The sequence below is a fragment of the Chlorocebus sabaeus genome, chromosome 13, assembly GCF_047675955.1.
Source record: "Chlorocebus sabaeus isolate Y175 chromosome 13, mChlSab1.0.hap1, whole genome shotgun sequence".
Classification (NCBI taxonomy): Eukaryota; Metazoa; Chordata; class Mammalia; order Primates; family Cercopithecidae; genus Chlorocebus; species Chlorocebus sabaeus.
The window spans coordinates 85,463,468-85,482,588 of NC_132916.1; the positions used below are offsets into that span (position 1 = coordinate 85,463,468).

The 19,121-nt window shown below is 44.0% G+C and overlaps 1 protein-coding gene across 4 annotated transcripts in view; it reads left to right on the forward strand.

Annotated features, from left to right (window-relative positions):
• Positions 1–1,653: 1,653 nt before the first annotated feature.
• Positions 1,654–19,121, forward strand: part of BACH2 (BTB domain and CNC homolog 2) — a 367,860-nt gene continuing 350,392 nt past the window's right edge. For all 4 annotated transcript variants that reach the window (XM_038002259.2, XM_038002258.2, XM_008006624.3 and 1 more), the window contains exon 1: positions 1,654–2,160. The gene's annotated coding sequence lies outside the window, so the exon portion shown is untranslated. The remainder of the gene's footprint in view (positions 2,161–19,121) is intronic.

Below are 19,121 nucleotides of genomic sequence, written 5' to 3' on the forward strand. Positions count from 1 at the left end.
CAGCCGCATTTCCCTCCTCAACCACCCCCACGCTGATGTGCCCAACTCCACTCACAGCTGGGCAGCCACGGCTTGCTTGAAAATAAATGAATCTACACCACTCTCATAGGGATGCTCTCAAGCATCCCTTGTTGTGAGAAAAACATTTATTGCTGCTACTAAAATGCATAAAGTTATCTCACCAACACATACTTACAAGAATCAGGAATGTGAAACAGAACCATCCATAAGACTATAAGAAACGGCCTAGCCAGGGCAGACCAGGAATTTGTACTCCGTCCTTGCCAGGGGTCAGGCAGGGACCTCAGAAGCAGAGTGTTTTGTCCTAGGGGGCACCAGACCAGAGGTCAGGAGACTGAGGGCTACTCCTAGCTCTAGGACTTTTCCTTATCTGAAGGCCGGGTCGGTTAGCAGAGAAAATCTCACAGTCCCGTGCCAGACCTCCACGCAGGGGCTCCGCAGTGCTGTTAGAAAAATTAGCTCAGCACCTTCAGCTTGCTTTCAGCCATCACTTAGCTTTCCACACAGACATTCCAAATGGGGCCTTTCAAAACTCTGCCCTCAAATGAAGGTGGTTCAGAGCAACACTTTAGATGATATCACAAGACTCCCAGGGCGACGCTTCACTGCTTCCTCAGCATATGCCAGTGCCCGTTTTACAGGGGGGATTTATGATCCTTCTCTCAGTAGAGCGAGCCAAAGTTTTATAATATTCATTAAAAATCAGCACCACATGTAATAATATGGAATACTGCCTGTACACAAGAGGGCCAAGTTATAGGTGTTTAGGGAAACGTGGCAGAATTTTCCGGCCTTGGCAAGAGGTAAAGTTGCAGGCACCAGCACAACACTAACACAACCTTATTTTATTGCAAATGTACATTCAGCCTAAATCCTAATTACCTTCTGTAAAATCCTAGCCACCACCAAGCTTTTTTCTGACAGGGCACTCACACGATGGCCTTTAAGGGCAGTAACAACACCCTAAGAGCCGCAGAAAGGAAAGGCAGGGGAGAGTGGCTGGAAGGCAATAGCAGCTGGGGCTGAAGCCGGGGAGGTTGGCTTTTAATGTCCTCCTGAAATTGACCGCGCTTTTTCCAAAAACACTGGCTTGAGGGCTTAAGGTTCGCTCAGTGGGGCAGGCGGAGGGCCTCCTGAAAAGCATTCAGAAGTCAACATTGAAAAGGCTGCTTTTACTCGCCCGGTCCCCACCCAAAAGGGAGTCCGGTCAGCTTTGTGGGGGCCGGTGGAGCATCTTTTCTTGCCCCTCGGGGAAAACGCTAGCTAACCCTGGGATCCCAGGTCTTGATGTCTGCTCTCCTTCCCCAGGTGCAGCACCTAGGGCTCTGGACCCTCCCCACGTGCCACACCAGCCCTCACCACTACTCTCACTCTGCTATGCCCCCAACCCTCGTCTTTCGCGGCCAGGAAGGCCAGGCAGAGCGGGGCGGTCAGCCGGGCCGGGAGGAGGGGGCTCTCCGGGCCGCGCGGCCGCACAAAGCGGGGAGATCGGCGGCGGCGGCGTGAGGCGCGCCCCCTCCCGCGAGCCGGCGGAGCGCGCGCGCCCGCCCCCGCCCCCGCCCCCCGCCCCAGCCCCCGGAGCGCCATTCGCGGAGCGGCTTACGCTAGTCGCCGGGCGTACCGCGCCCCAGCGGCCGGGGAGGTGCGCTGCCCGGCTCCCGTAAAGTTATTGTGAATGGGGAGCGGGTGACGTCAGCGCCGAATGTCAACAATGTAGCGATTGAGAGTGTGGGCGTTCCAGGGAGAGCGCGAGCCGCGCGGCGCGGAGCAAACAGCGCCGAGCCGCCGCCGCCTCAGCAGCAGCAACAGCAGCAGCAGCAGCGGCAGCAGCAGCGGCCGTGCACGCCTGGGCTGCGGTCGCACAGCGCTAACGTGAGCGGCCGCCGCCCTCGCCACCCCGCCTGCCCACTCCCGCCGCCGCCCCGCTCTCGCTTTCTCCCCGGCCTCCCCTCGCCCCTTCCCCTCCCCCTTCCCGGCGCACTCGGGGGGCTGGGAACGAGCTGCCATGTGATGCGCGTCCTCTCCGCGAGCTTTCGGTGACCCCCGAACCGCCCACCTCGCCGGCTGCCGGGAGGGGGCTGCGAGCCGGGAAGACGCGGAGAAGAGGAGGCAGAAAAAGACGCAAAGTTCTCCGGCGAGGTGAGTCCCGGGTCCCGGACCCCGGGCCCCGGCGCCGGGCGGGGTGGCGGGGCAAGTTTGCGGGGGGAGCGAGCGGGCGGGGAGGCGTGGGGAAGCGGCGCGGGAAGGGAGCCCCTGCTGCCGGGCGCGCAGCCGCCCTCCCCGTGCCCTGCCCGCTTTTATGGCATTTTCTAGGAACGGGAAGGGGGTGGGAGCCGAGCCGGCGGCCGCGCCGCGCCGAATATGCGCTCTCCCGCCCGGCTGTTTACGGCAGCTGAGGCGGCATTGTATTTTGCTGGCGTCGAAGGGTGTTTTGGAACAGCAGGGGGAGGAGGAGCAGAGGGTAATAAGTCAGGCGTGGGGAGGGCGGGCTGCAGGGAGGCGCGCGTCTGCGCGAGCCGCAGCAGCTGTCAGACCCGCGGCCCTGCCTCCGACCCAGGGAGGCCCGGGTGCCCCGACCCCCAGCCCGCGATCCCCGCGCAAGGTCGGGCGGCCTCCTCCTTAACCCCCGGCGTGCGCGCCCCGGGCTGCTCCGCGAGGACCTTGGCTGCGGCGCCTTTGCGCTCAGCTGTCAGCCGCTGCCGGGTGGCCCGGACCACCGCGACCGGCGAGGAATCAAAGGCCAAGTTTAGGGTCGCAGGAAGAGGCGAGCTGGGGGCCTCCCGGCGCAGACCTGGGTCGAATCTCTCCTAGCGAAAGATCGGGTTGTCGGAAAGCGTCCCGCGTAGCTAAGACCTAAGGGCTCCAGGCTTCTGAGAGGGAAACCTTGCACCCCCTCTCCCATAGATCCTGCATGAAGTCAAAGTGCAACACACACTCCCTACACTCCAGTCTCCAAGCCCCAGAAGCTTCACACAGGAGACTGGTTTATGAAGGGGACACTGCCCTCACCGTCCCCTCGCCGAGGCGCTCCGTGGCCCCGCTGTGCTTCCCTCACCCGGCGGGTGTTCGGGAGCCCGGCGCCGCTGGAGACGGCGGCGGGCGGCGCTCACGGGCTACCCCAGGTGCCCACGGGGGGAGAGACTGGAGCGAGCATCTCGGCGACCTCAGTCTGGCCGAGGATTTGCAGGAACTCGGACCGTGAGGGGAAGCGGGCAGGGCCGGGAGTGAGTGTGTGAAGGGGCGGCACACTCCTGGCTTCCGGGGTCGCGGACGCGCGGGGCATCCCCAGCACTCTCCCGCGCGTAGGCGAGTTTGGCAACTTGAGGGAAGTTCTGGCGCGGCCGCTGCCGGGGTGGTTTGTCTGTGGCCCGAGGAGGCGCGCCTCGCAGCCTGCCCGCCAGGTCACCGCTGTCGCCGTGACCCGTAGCCGCCGGGAAACGAGAGGGATCGGGGCGCCCCACCCGCGAACGCGAGATGGACCCGCACCCACCCGGCGGGCCCGCGGACTGCGAGACGGCGGCGTTCCTGGTTTCACCTTCGCTGTCTAGTGCTGCAGTCTCTCACTCTCTGTGTAAATTTCATCTGTTGAGTGTATTTAACTAAAAAGGGTAATTACTTTAGATAAAAATCCTTTCCTGCCTAGTGGGAACCTTGGCGGAGATGATGCCTAATGAGATATTTTGCTTTTGTCTGTTTAGAGTAAAATTAGAGATGTTAACGCTGATAACGGTTTTCTCAGATCATTAAAATGTAACATGTAGGAAAGGCATGTCGAGCTGCAAAGGCTCGGGTTGACATGAAAGAAGCTGAGCGTGAAAGACTGCCCCTCCTTTGGCAGAGAGGGCTATTTTGGTAAAGCAGCGGGCGTCTTGCTTAAAATGTGAGCTCACCCCACCCTGGTTCTCTGGCTCCTCCCGAGTAAACGGCGTTTTTCATTCTTGCAGGTAATAATAAACGTGAGTCAAAATGACATCTTGTTAGAATTAGTCTTTAGTCTGTAAGAGAGATTGCCAAATTACAGTGTTGCGTTCAAACTGCTCCATTGAAAGGTCTGTCAGCATTTCCATTGTAAATTCAGTTTTTCTGGAGTTTATAATTTCACCACAAAACTTTTGAGTGGCTGAAATGTTTTCCCTTCTAGTGTTCTGGTTTTAAAAAGAAATGTATTGATTGACCATTTCCAGCGTCCTTTTAACTCCTGAAACCTGAATATCATCCAAATAGAGGAAGTCCCAGAAATGGAACACATAACCATGGAATAAAGTATTTTTGTTAGAACATAACTTTATCGGTGCAGAGCCGTATTTTCATTTTGGATGGCGGGAGGCTTCAGGTTTGCCATTTGGTAATCATGAATGTGTTGAGTAAATTCTTCTGCTGTCTGTCTATTCTGCAGGTGAACTGAAATGTCAGTTGGTGGTGTGTTTGCCAGGATTACATGGAGACACACACTCCTCAGTTAAGTGTGTGTCTGAACTCATAGCTAAATTATGAACACTCCTGTTAGTTACTTTTTTGGTTCTTTGTATGTTGCATGTCAAGATCTGCTATGAAGAAGAAGGAATGAGGTGAAAGGGAGGGAGGGGATCAGGATTCACTTTCAGTATTACCAGTGCCTGGGAGAAAGCCATTTATTCTCTTCCTATTGAATTATGCCCTTTGACTCAGTATCTTCAGGCAATTCTTTTCCAGTGGCTCACCTCTGGCTGCTGTGTAAGGGGCTTAATTATTTGCAAACTGCCTTGAAATCCCTGGATGAAAGGCACTGAATAAGTGCACAGTATTGTTATTCAGATATGGAATTTAATGATCCATTACAGTTCATCAGGAAAATGCACTTTGCAGTGATGGTAGGAAATGTTTCCACCTGATAGAGGGTAATAATAACTGCTTAAAAGTAGATTCAGATTACAGATGAGACAATTAACTCTAGCCATGTGCTCTTCAATTTGTTGCAATTCATTTTGTGATCAAAGTGAGTCACAGAGAGCCAGATGGTCAGGTTCATGTTCAGATCTCTCCTAGGCCAGCCCTTCACTTCTGGGCCCACTGTCTGCACAGCCGACAGGACTTAGTTATTCATTAGCGCTTGTGAGCTGTTTCTCAGAATTCGTAATCGAGGCTCCTGTGATGCCAACAAAAGGGCTCAAGCCAATCTGTATTGTTGAGAGCAGTTTAATTTTACTTGGATTAACTTTCAGTGTCTCTGGTGTGGATCCAGTCTTAACAAAAAGGAAAGAGACCCTAGTGGCTCGCTCTCTCTGCTGTGCCTGGCCCCTCTACTCTAGTTTTTGAACCTCAGATTTCAGGGGTGTGACATCTAGCTTATTGTAAATGCAGGCTTGATTGTTAATGAATGAGAGAATACTTAGATAAATAATTATCTTCCTGTATGTCCAGGGGGTGAGAGCCAGGACTAGCTTCATGGGCATAAGACCTGTGTAGTTACATAGGCCCCCTTCCCCTTCCCTGGTCAGAAAGACCTCACATTTGGTTTAAGGTTCTGCTGTTTTCTTCGGAAATTCTTAATAATTTTTGAACAAGGGGCCCCTCGTTTTCATTTTTCACTGAGCCCCACAAATTATGTACTTACCTGGTTCTGGTGAGGAGCAGGGCATAGTGTGGAGTGGCAGGCTGCCCCTACTTAACTCGTTGTAGATTCTTGCCAGGGAAGAGTTGGTAGGACTACTGGCTTTGTGTTGCCACATTATTTGGTTTTTCCAGGGGAAGCTGGATATTGGATATTTATGCGGAATTCCCTGATTTTTAAATATTGGCTCAAATCTTTAAAACATTTTTGGATGAAAGCATGTGTAGGAGCTAGAGTTGGCCTGCGGGTTGCTTGTCTCCCACCACTGAACATACTGAAACATCTTTTTTGTTTAATATCTTTGTATGTCTCTCTTTTCTAAAGGCCTGGCATATAGTGGATGATTTGTGAGTATGCACCCAATGAATGGTTACAACTAGCTGGAAAATAGAAAGTTGCCAAAAAAACAAAACTCTAAATCAACACTGAGTCCCATCAGGGATTGATCAGCTTCCTTTTTAACAGAGAATTCGGCATGAAAGGCCGAATAATTTAATACCATGAGTACAATGCAATTCCTTGCAGGTGAATAATCCATTACTTTTGAACCACCTGCCATATATTTAGTTGTTATTGACCAAATGGGGTAACTTGGCTGGGTAATGCCTGAGGACCTCCATGGGAGTTTGACATTTGAGAACACTCACCAAAATAATAGTTTTGATTTACTGAATCTGCACCATGTGCCAGACCTAGTGCTGACTACCTTACCTGTATGTACCTCACTGACTCCTCAGAGCAACCCTTTGAAATGGGTGTCGTGCCTGTCCATTCTGCAGAGTTGGAAGAACTAATCTCATGTTGGAATGAACTTAATCTGAATATAGTGCGTGTTTTCTTGAATGTCTAAAGGTTGTTTCCCCATTCTATGTACACAGTCCAGTCCTGGAATCAATGGCTGGGCATGGTGTAGGACTGTGGCATACGGAGAACATGGTCCCTGCCCTCACATACACAGAACAGAGAACAATATAAAATGTAACATATTTGTCAAAATCTGCAATTCAGATAGCGGACGGACCGGACGCTGTGCATCTGCCTCCCTATTTCTCTCCTTTCCCTGTCTGGGTGTTGAAGAACCTTCAGCGACATATGAATCTGTCAGAGGTACTCACAGTTCAGAAGTCAGGGTTGGTTGCAAAAATTGTAATTTCTTTGGAAAAGAAGACAAGCTTTTGGCAGAGCTGGGGCCACATGTGGGAACGCAGCACCAAGGCCTTGGGAATGACGGAAAATTCCTTCTGTCTTGTTAATGGCAATATGTGACCTGTGCTGTCCTCCTATCTTTAAATTTTAAGTAAATATTTACAGATTGTTCAAGTCCAAACTGAAACCTGCTGTGAACTAAACATTTTGTAAACTCAGTAAGATTGCCCAAAATGTAACTCACCTTTCACCTTTTTTTTTGTTTGCAATGACATTTAATTTAACAAAAAAAAAAAAAAGTAGTTCCTTTTTTTTTTTTTTTTGTCAGTTCAGGGTCTTTTAATTTTTTTCCTTTCCTTTTTTCTTTTTTGTTAATTTCAAATATCAGTCTATCTAAAACTGAAACTTAATTTTACTATCAGCATGTTATTTAGCTTCCATAAGGCTGGAAATATCCAAATCTTACCACTATGTCCTTTTCAAGGACCATTTCATTTCTAAAGAATGTATAAATTGAACCTCATCCTGCTAGTGACACTGCTTCAAAACTCAGGCAGGAATTTTGCCATTTGTTTTTCCTTGAGCTATTTTTTTCCAAAATAATAAATCTTCCCAATCCAGAAGCATTTCACGTCCTCCTTCATTCTAGTCATTGGAATTACAGCCAAAATGCCTCTCAGTCTTCCGCAGTGACTTCATAATCACCGTTTCTTCAGCATATTCCCTGGGTGACTTCTCTTTTATTCCTTAGCTTCATAATGAATTGCCCTTTGGTTCTGAGATGTGTCATTTTCCTCCCTGACCTTTTTGTTCTTTTCCTGAAGGCTGTAGGACATGCTGCTGCTGCTGTGATGAGAGCTGGCGCTTGGTTGCTGGGTCCCTCCTGTCCCTGTGTCAGCTTGCATTGGCTCTTTTCCTAAGCATTTAAATCCTCCACTTTCCAGTCCTCCCATACATCTCATTATTCTCTTCATGTGTGCCTGAGCCTATAGCTGGCATGTAGACAAAGTCCCAGTTAGTTACAGAAGAAAGCTTTTTGAGTTTCCAAGTCTTCCATCACTCCTGGGCCATCTTCTCTTCTCTCTCCTCTGTCACTTTCTGCAGTTACTTCAGGAATTTCCTCAGGATTTTCCAGGAGTCTAACCCAAAGACAGCTTAGACCATCACTTTGGATTTTAAAGTTGGAAGATCCCAGTGTGGTGATTTCCATTCCACAAGTAGGAAACAAAGTGAATGTACATGCGCAGCATCTTTCCTTAGTATTTCAGTATCCATAGATTTTTGCCAATTTTTCTTTTTTTCCTAGCCTGTATTCTTCTAAGCAATAGAAGCTTGTGGATAGTACAAAATGGGCCAAGTATCCGGAAATACTGTTCCTTAGAGGCAGATGCCTCATTCATTCATTAAACAAATATATACTGAGTATCTCTTATGTGGCAGGCATAGTGTTAGGTGACCACAGTGCTAGTGGGGAGCAAACCCAGTCCTGGCCCCTGGTCTCATGAAGCACGTCATCTGGTAGGAAGAATGGCACTGATCAGTTAGTAACAGATAACCCACTGCTCATGAAGGAAAGATATTTCGTGCACCAGAGTGTCTAATGGGGAGATTTAACCTAGTCTGGAGGTTGGGGAAGCCCTCCCTGAGGAATTGTGGAGTGACTTTCCATCAGGGACAGTCCGAAACTTGAGATTCACTTTTTCCTCCAGCTTCCTAATCCTATTAATTCACTACTCTCTTTGGCCCTTTGGAGTATTGCATAAGCCATGCTGGAACCTCTGGGGCCATTTTGGCAAATAATAGTTCCTGTATACAGAGTCCAGAATTGATTTATTTACCTGCGTCTTTAGAACCTAATAAAAACAGAAGTTAACTGCCAAGAGTACTGTTGATTTCCATACTTGGAAAAAATACAAGTTAACATTCTTATTTTGAACATATTTAGGGTGATCTTGACAATATTTGAATGATCAGAAGCTACAAAGATATTCTCTCCCAGTCAGCTGGTGTGTGTAGGGCCTTTGGTGAAAAAGTGAGTCTAAAATCTGTCTGAAGTCCCTAGCTACTCCAGAGCAGAGGGTCTCCCTCCTCTGTGGCCCAAAGATGATTATTCCAGGCTTGTGCAACCCGTGGCCTGCAGGCCTCATGCGTGTTGAATGTGGATCAACACAAATTCAAAAACTTTCTTAAAGCATGAGGTTTTTTTGTGTTTTTCATTTTTGCTTTTTTTCTTGTTTTAGGTCATCACGTATCATTAGTGTTTAGTGTATTTTATGTGTGGCCCAAGACAGTTCTCCTTCTTCCAGTGTGGCCCAGGGAAGCCAAAAGATTGGACACGTCTTATTTAGACCATTCTTAGATGCAAAATTAAGGAATTTTGACAGCATCTATTTAAAATAAATTGATTATACTGTATGCTAACACCCCTCTATTTTCTTTTTCTTTGATGATAGTTAACCTGTATTGAGAGCTTCCTATGTGTGCTGCTCATATTTAACTCATGTAATCCTCAGAGCAACCCAGAGCTAGGTGTGATCACTAGAAGCCACAGCATAGGTGTCACTCAGCTAATGAATGGTAGGACTGGAATTGGACACTAGCTGTGTGATGCTGGGGCCTGTTTTCTTACCGTGTTATGGCTCTCCCTTTTCCTTTTCTTCTTTGTTTGAAGTTGGAACTCTCTTTAGCAGTTCCCAGAAGCAGAAATAAAGGTCACCTCACTCTAAAATATTGGATGTTTTATTAACATCTATCTTAAAGTTGAAAAATAATTTCTCAGTAAACCTGAGTGAATATTTTCCCGTCTTTCACATGGCCCGCTTTCTAATAATTGCTTTCCTTAGGTTTTAGTGTCCATTTAGGGATCAGAAAGTAAAAGTGATGCATGTAAAAGCAAAAGAAGTACTAGGCATATAACTGAAATCCCATGGCTCTGTCTCCAGGGTTTACTTGTAACTCACACTCCTACCCTCTCGTTAGGTGGAGGGAATTTATTTTTTGCCTTTTTTTTTTCTTGGTGGATAAGAAAAGGTAAAAGAAACTCAACCTGTAAGACATAGAGAGTTCTACTGAGGAGGAAGAATTTCATTGAGAACTAATTCCATCAGAACTCCTAATTAGAAATATTAGCTACCAGTAACAGATAAAAGCAGGTAACCTTTGTTCTCATTCTGGTCAATTTCAGGAAGAGGTTGTCTTGCCAGATTAGCATGTTGCAACTCTCAACTGGAGATTCGAATGGTTTTAAAGGACTCAGGCAGTTGGCATGGCAGTAACCGCCAACTACCTCAGGTTTGCAGGGTCACTGTTTAGAATGCTGACTCAGCTCTGCCTGGGCCAGACACCAAAGTTGTCATCTTTAGTCAAGAGGCATCATTCTCAGGAGCCACTTGAAACATTAAGCACACATTTGAAGCTCAATTTGGGAAATTATCAAGTGTATGATTGTACAGTACTGTGCTTATTTTTCAGAATTTAGTTCAAATTTTGGAGAAGGCTAAATGGGAGATGCTTAGTGTGTCAGTGTTGGAAGTTTTAAGTGATTTAAAAAATCAAGCAGATGAGTGCATAAAGATTTCTGTGCAAACAATGATGAGCTTAAAGCTGCTGATTTAGTGTGAGAATTACTTGCATTGATTTGTAGAATATCTATATGGGTTCAAGATTCCATATTATGCAAATGAATAAGCCCCGAAGAGTCAAACTGAAAAAAAAAAAAATGAAATTAACTGTGAGAAATATTACCCATTCAGTAAGAGGAAAATGTAGACAGAGTTAACCCTTCCTTTTCATACATCTTCTTGGGAAGGTAAGTGCCAGGGATGATGGTCTGTGTCCCAAATATAAAGAAGCTAGGCACGGTTTGCAGCCAGTCCCCCATCCTCGTTCTGTCCTCACTTTTTTGTTTTGTGCTGTTTTACCTTTTGGCCACCTAGTCCCCTCAACTAGTCCTTGTCCTTCCCTTCCAAAACCAATCTCAGAGAAAGATTTTATGAACACAGTTTTACTAATATATAAGTAACTGAGCGTACTTAGTGTGTTACTTTTCTGAAGCATCAGCGTATTAATAGGAGACAAAGCCAAAGAAGTAAAACTCTAAGGATAAAAACTAGAATTTTTAACACTGGTAACCTGGTGATAGGAGACCATTTCTGAATGAAGAAGGGGCTCGTCATAAACAAACACAACCCTAGACAGAGAATATAGGCAAATGAATTGCAGAATATAAATCACAGTAGTATTAAAATATAAAGAGAAACCTGGCTGTAGAGTCAATGCCCTTCAGTCCCACCTCTCCCCCACCATACCCTCCTCCAGCAACCATGCTATGTTGAGTTGATGGCTCCATCTAGTGCCAGTGTGTGGAACTGTCTTGCAGGACTCCACTGTCATCTCCGGAGCTGGGTATGAAGAGTCCTCTTTCTCTGGGAACACACTGTCTAGTTGGGGACTGCCCTATAGTTCCTACCTCTTCTTTGTTTTTGCAGTTTAGTTATGCCTTCGTGTCTTTCTTTATCCCAGACTTAATTTCTTTGTTTCCCTCTTTCTAGTACACCCTCTTTGTACTTGTTTCTCCTCCTTTTTTCTTTTCCAACTCTCAATTTTTTTTTTTTAAACAGTACTTACAACTGGTAAGTATAAAGAGTTTTTTTTTTTCTAACACTACTTTATACCAAAGTAAGAGAATTCTGTGCATTTTAAATGAAACTAACAATTGAAACCATGTTGGAGAACCAGAATGACCCTAAAGTTGAAGTCCAAAAGTCTCACTTAGAAGACTGTGTCCCTTCATCCTCCTGTAATTAGACATTTCCTCAAACACAGTTAATCAAGAGTGTTTTCTTTCAAATGGTTTTGGAAGTATCATTGTAGTATCATTTTCTACTTTTTATGTTATAAGTTTAACCTCTCATATTTTAAGTTCAAGACATTTTCACAGACTATCAAGGAATGCTAGCTCATTGACCTGACCCTTTTTCTACGGGGAAATGTATTCTCAGTTCCAGATAACCAGTTCTGCAGATTTGTAGGTCCCGTATAAAATGAGAGAACAGAGATGAATGAGAGGCATTGTCAGACAAAGCCTGGCACATGAGATCTGAATTAGTGTACAGGTTTTAAGTCTCCCACATTAAACAATACATTTTAAATTTCCACTTATGTTAAGCATCTTGATATTGTGGGTTTGAAAGTAAGTCCCCTCTGAAAAACAGGAACTGTGCTTGTCTGTTACCAGTTCTTGTGGTCGATATGGTAACTATTTTGATTTTTCAGAAGGGAGGAAAAGCAGTTAAATCTAGTTAAAATTAAAACCAGTTAAAATTAACTGGCTCGTGAGATTTCAGTGCAGCTGTTCCACACATAGCAACACTGAGAGTGACTTGTTTATTACCATGATTAATTATTATTAGTTGTTACTTCTTTTTGAGCAGTGGCATAGATTATTTATGTTTTTGGTCTAATCTTGGAAAATAGAAACTGCAAGCGTAGAGAGGTTCCCGTTTGCTAATTTGCATGTACCCTGTTTTTGTTTTTGCCAGGTAGGTGTGTGCACCTCATGTACACGAGAGTAATTTAGCATGTCAGCACTTTCCTACCAGCAATGCTTGCTGACTCATGCAGCTGTTGTAGCGCTCAGCTGGCCGCACTGTAAACTGCCCATAGTACCAGCACCGCCCTTGGAGAGAGCTCCGGGCTGCTGGGCTGGTTAGCGACTGGGCTGGTTAGCTACTGGGAAGCTATTTTCAGATCTGTGATCACTGCTGAACTGGGTCCCCTTCTCCTGCCAGCAGCCAGACACAGCCTTCTGGTTGCAGGGGAGAAAATTGGACAAATTTCTACCTTTGTAGGGACTGCACATTCATAGCATTTTTGGATATACCTCAGGAAAACTCTTTTTGTTTGTTTGTTTTGCTTCATTTTATTTTTCTGGGAATATTTAAGGGGAGAGGCAAAATGGGCTGATAATAAATGAAAAGGGAATGTGCTGTTATTTCCTACTTAAGACCAGAAGGAGTTTTCATAAACCTTTAACTTAGGCTTTCTTGGTGTAACTGAAACCTGACCCACTTCTCCCTCAGTACAAAGCAGTGTGTCCTGAGTAGGGAAGCAGGGGCGAGGGTGCAGTGACTAGCCTGACATTGTTTTATGTGGCTCAAGTCCCTAAGTGATGACAGCTTTTGTTTATATCCATTCCCTGTTATTGAGGTTAAAAAACAAAACAAAAAACTTGACCTCTGATCATTTTAAAGCTAGCATATATTTTCAGAGATGGTTTCATTGTTTGTTTTCAGAGTTCAGTTTTGCTTATTTTCATCGGAAAGTGTGAAATATTGCTTTTTTGAGCCTTCTAAATAAACTTCCTTTTGTAGATACAAGTTTATCCAATCATCGTAAACTGTCTTGAAAAGGATGATTAAAGTAAGATCAGCTGGGGAAGGGAAAGCTTTGCACACCCTTGAGGAGTTTGCCTCCTTTTTCTTAAGTTTCAGTAAGCATTCTGAAGCAGCTTTGACCAGTAATAAAGAAAAGCCACAGTGACTGTGTGTAACATGATGTTGATGGAAGTTCTTGGTTTCCGCCGATATGAATGACTCATCAGTATCAATAGAATTGTGACTTCTAATAATAACACAGTGCAAGACCTTCAAAACATGTGGTTTTAGCCTTTGCTTTTAGTGAAAGGTTGGAAAATATTAGTTTGAGCTTTTTTTTTTTTTTAAATCTCTTTATTTTGCCCAAGTATAAAGTTGTTTTTTGTAGGAATGATGATCCCCCTGTTGTTTTCTCATCTTACTGTTTTTAGTTTCATTATGATTAAGGAGCCAAACTCAGATCATTTCGTTTAGAAATCTCTGCACTAAGCATCTCCTGTCAGGGCTGTGTTTCAGGGAAATGTGGCTGAAAAGCAAATCCTCCCTGAATGCAGAAAGGAAAATACTAGTGCAAACTACAATCCACTGAGCTACGTGCCTCCTACACAGCATCTATTGCGGAGGGCTGTGGTATTGCTGAGTAGCCATATAGCCCTGTGAGTCATTGTCAAAGGATTCCAAGAGGAAGGTTAACAGAAAATGCGAGTCAGAGGAAACAGCAGAGTGGAGCAGCTAGCTCAGGAAGAATTGTGCTACCTGCTAAGGGGCTGCCCAGATGTCACCAGGAGTTAAGGTGTACGTTCATCTTTTTGCAGCCCATTTCCATATGTCTGCATATGGGGACATTTTTGTTTTTTGTTTAGTTTTGGTTGGTTTTGCTGCAGTTTGGCCAGACAATCAGAGATCACTATTTTAGCTCTGTATTACAGTGGTCTTATCCCAGAGCCTTTGCTTTTTGTATTTTGTAGTCAGAGCAACTGAATTTCTAGACTATAAGACCAACATGTGTATTTGACATAATCTTTTTCATTCTAAATGCTTTATTTATTTATTTATTCATTTATTTATATTGAGATGGAATCTTGTCCTGTCACCCAAGCTGGAGTACAGTGGCACGATCTCGGCTCACTGCAGCCTCCACCTCCCAGGTTCAAGTGATCCTCCTGGCTTAGCCTCCTGAGTAGCTGGACTACAGGCGCATGCCACCATGTCCAGCTAATTTTTGTATTTTTAGTAGAGTGGGGTTTCACCATATTTGCCTGGCTGGTCTCAAACTCCTGACCTCAAGTGATCTTCCTGCCTCAGCCTCCCAAAGCGCTGGGATTATAGGCATGAGCCACCGTGCCTGGCCAGACCTAAAAAATTGTTATATAATAGTACAAAAGTTAAAAATGCATGAGGATGCCGGGTGCGGTGGCTCACGCCTGTAATCCCAGCACTTTGGGAGGCTGAGGCGGGTGGATCACAAGGTCAGGAGATTGAGACCATCCTGGCTAACACGATGAAACCCCGTTTCTATTAAAAATACAAAAAATTAGCCAGGCGTGGTGGTGGGTGCCTGTAGTCCCAGCTACTCGGGAAGCTGAGGCAGGAGAGTGGCGTGAACCCGGGAAGTGGAGCTTGCAGTGAGCCGAGATCACACCACTGCACTCCAGCCTGGGCGACAGTGAGACTCCATCTCAAAAACAAACAAACAAACAAACAAAAAAAGTGAGTAGTACTTCTGTTCACTGGTAACTATGGAGAATGAGAAAACAAGCCCAAAGTGGTAAAGATGTTAGTGGCACATAAATAATACTGGTTCAGCACACATAGGAATCAATAAAAAAGCCAGGTAACCAAAAAGAAAAATGATACTGTACATTCATATTCTTAAACATGCATTTCACAAAAGAAGAAACCCAATTGGCCAGTGAATATATAAAAATATGCTCAGCTTCATTGATAAGCAAACACATGCAAATTAAAATCGTAGTAACATATGATTACACATTCTAGACTGGCAGAAATTTTAAAACCTGACAATACCATGTAAAGATGTGAATGAATGGGAGTTTTTGTATTTAGTTGACAGGAGTATAACTTGGTACAATTATATTGGAAAATAATTTGCTGTTACCTAACCAAGTTCAACCTGCAAATAACTTACAACACAGCCATCTTACCCCTAGGTATACTCCTAAGAAAAATGATTACCTATGTGCTTTAAGAAACATGGACAAAACAAAAAATAATTGATGCTGGCAAGGTTATGGAGAAAGAGGGACACTTGTACACTCTTGGTGGGAGTGTAAATTAGTTCAACCATCGTGGAAGACAGTGTGATGATTGCTCAAAGTCCTAAAGACAGAAATACCATTCAACCCAGCAGTTTCATTACTGTGCATATACCCAAAAGAATATAAATTATTCTAAGACACATACACATATGTGTTCATTGCAGCACTATTCACAATAAGCAAAGACGTTTAATCAACCTAAATGCCCATCAGCGATAGACTAGATAAAGAAAATGTGGTACATACACCATGGAATACTGTGCAGCCATAAAAAAGAATGAGATCATGTCCTTTGCAGGGACATAGATGGAGCTGGCGGCCATTATCCTTAGGAAACTAACACAGGAACAGTAAACCAAACAATGCGCATTCTCACTTATAAGTGGGAGCTAAATGATGAAAATGCATGGACACATAGAGGGGAACAACAGACACTGAGACCTATTAGAGGGTCGGAAGAGGGAGAGAATCAGGAAAAATAACTAGTGGATAGCAGGCCTAATACCTGAGTGATGAAATAATCTGTACAGCATACCTCCATGACAGAAGTTTGCCTGTGTAACAAACCAGTACATATATATACCCCTGAACTTAAAAGTTAAAAGAAAAAAACATAGACAAAAAATATTCAAAGAAGCATTGTTCATAAGAGCCAAAAACTGGAAGCAACCCAAATAAATGCCCGTCAGTATTGAGTTGAATCAACACATTTTGCTATAAGGTATTTATGCACTGTGGTACTATTTGGCAATGAAAAATCAACTAGTAAAACCACATATAGAAGGGTGTGGAGAGGCAGCATTTCTTGGTAGTCAAGAGGAAGGATTGTGCCTGGGTTCAGATTTTGGTTCTGTCACTTATTGTGTGACCTTGGATGAATTTCTGAACTTCAGTGTACCTTAGTTTTCTCATCTGTACATCAGGGAAAATGATGTCTACCTGATAGGATTGTTAGGAAGTTTAAATGGGTTAATATTTGTGACATGCTTAGAATGACTGGCATTCTATATGTGTTTGTTAAATAAAAGTACATCAAAATGGATGAATCTTACAAACAATATTGAAAGAAAGAAGCAAGATAGAAGAATATATACAGTGTGATTCTATTCATGTAAAGCAAAAGCATGGAAAACTAAATGTTATTTAGGGATACATACATAGATGGTAAAACTATAAAGAAAATTAATATGGTTTAATACGATTGTCACAAAAAGCAGTATAACAACTACCTCTAGAGGTCAAGGAGTGGGTATGATAGGGGAGGGGCTCACTGGGGGCTTCTGAGGTCCTGGCAGTGTTTTATCTCCCAACCTGAACAGTGGTCCCAAGGATATTCTTTTTTTACAATTGTTTTTAAAAACTGTATATGGTTTTTATATATGTGTGACTTATTAGATAATAAACATTTTAAAGGATTTATGTGAGTTATTATAGTAGCAACATGACATTAAATAGGAATAATTGAAAATTCCTACATTTTAGTTAAAAATAATTGTTCAAGTGGAGATTGGAACACTTGCTTGGTGTTATTTCCTCCACAACATTGTGAGCCAGCAGTGCAGTGCAGTGTGATTCTTACAGAAGGCAACACCTCCTTAAGGCCACATTAAGAGAGCTGTCCCCTTTAGATCAAGGAATGTAATGTTCCCACTCAACTATTCTCAGGTCTGGATGTCCCATGTGTAGGATGCTATGCTTTGTCCCAAGGGATTTATTTTAAGAAAGATTTTCACCACAGAGGGAGCATTTTCTGTGATAAAGATGTTTAGGGGTCTGGAAACCTATCAGTTCTAAGAGTGGCCACAGGAAGTGGGGATTTTCAACATGGAGAAGAGGAGATGTCGGGAGAGAAAGAATGTCTTCCATCACCAGAAGCGGAAGCAGCCTTTCGTTGTTGCTTCCCTCCCTGTAATATACAAGTCCCTCCCTGTAATGTCTACCCTTGGAGGCAGGTTTCAAGTCCTGGATACTGGAGATGCCCAAGCAGAGGCTGTGGGACCTCCCTTAGACTTGACTGGGGCTGCAATACCCATTGCCTGGTCCCTGGACCAGCAGCATTGGCATCACCTGGAGCTTGTTAGAAATGAAGTCTCAGGCCCATCCACACCTACTGAGTCTGAATCTGCTCTTTCTCAAGATGCCCCTGGGGACTCACATAAACATCAAAATTTGAAAGGTACTGGGCTAAATGTCTCTAAGATTCCTCATGATTCTTAAGATGTAATGATTTTATAGAATAAACTATACTCAGCCGAAAATTATCAGTTCATATGGGGACATTATCAATTTAAAACACCTTGGGATGTTACATGTTCACAAAATCATGTAAGTATTTGTTGCTAAATTAGTTTTAAATGGATTTGTCCAGTTTCCCCCTAAAGTCAAAGTTAGGTTGCTTATGTATTTGGGCACCTATAAGAATTAAAATATTATATAACATTGTTTCATTTTCTTCTTTCTAACATACAGGACTAGATTCTTGCTTTAAAATTCTCCATTAATGTCTTCACATTTTTCTTTTATATTCATTAAAAATTCAGAAGCAGATTAAGGTTCTGAATACCTGTTAAGGTATTCAGGGTTAAGAATACTCAAAAATAGGCCGGGCACGGTGGCTTAAGCCTGTAATCCTAGCACTTTGGGAGGCCAAGACGGGAGGATCACGAGGTCAGGAGATCGAGACCATCCTGGCTAACATGGTGAAACCCCGTCTCTACTAAAAAAATACAAAAAACTAGGCGGTCGCCTGTAGTCCCAGCTACTCCGGAGGCTGAGGCAGCGTAAACCCGGGAGGCGGAGCTTGCAGTGAGCTGAGATCCGGCCACTGCACTCCAGCCCAGGTGAGAGTGAGTCTCCGTCTCAAAAAAAAAAAAAAAAAAAAAAAACTCAAAAATAATATTTAAATAAATATATCTCATTAATACATTGATTTTATATTTAGCATATTTTTTCTTCTTATACACAGTCCGTATTTTGACCTTATGGGAACCTTTGAAGTCTGAGTATTTTATAATGATTCTCTACAATACCTCTTTGTCTTTTAGATTCTAGATCTGAGATCAGTCAAGTAAAATAGTTTTACCTTTTTCCCCTCAAAAGACCATAACTAACAAGCTCATTTACTTTTTCCTTAAATATTTTGCTAATTATCTTTTAACTGATGAAGTTCAAGTGGAATCCATGATTCATTTAATCTTTTCCCCTTTATGTAATTAGTCACTTGTTCTTTTGATGTTCCTAGCAAAACTAATAAAGGGCTAGTCATAAAATTCCACAATAAATAGTTCTTAAATGACTTAAAAATCACAGATAAAATATGCTTTACTATATAGTAAAAATGGAGAAAACCATTTGAATAGAAAATGTTCTTTAAGGCTGTGGGACCATGAGTTATTTGATTTAAGTATGTTACCAGGTCTGTGTTATTTTGGTATATAGGACCAAGAAACTACTTTATGGCTTCGATAATGTTTGCTGTATGTATGTCATCTAGGTGAGATAATGTATGACAGAGGGCTTTATAAAATGATAAAGTACTGTAGACTTTTTTTTTTTTTTGGAGACGGAGTCTCGCTCTGTCACCCAGGCTGGAGTGCAATGGCACAATCTCGGCTCACTGCAACCTCCACCTCCTGGGTTCAAGCGACTCTCCTGCCTCAGCCTCCTGAGTAGCTGGAATTACAGGCATGCACCACCATGCCCAGCTAATTT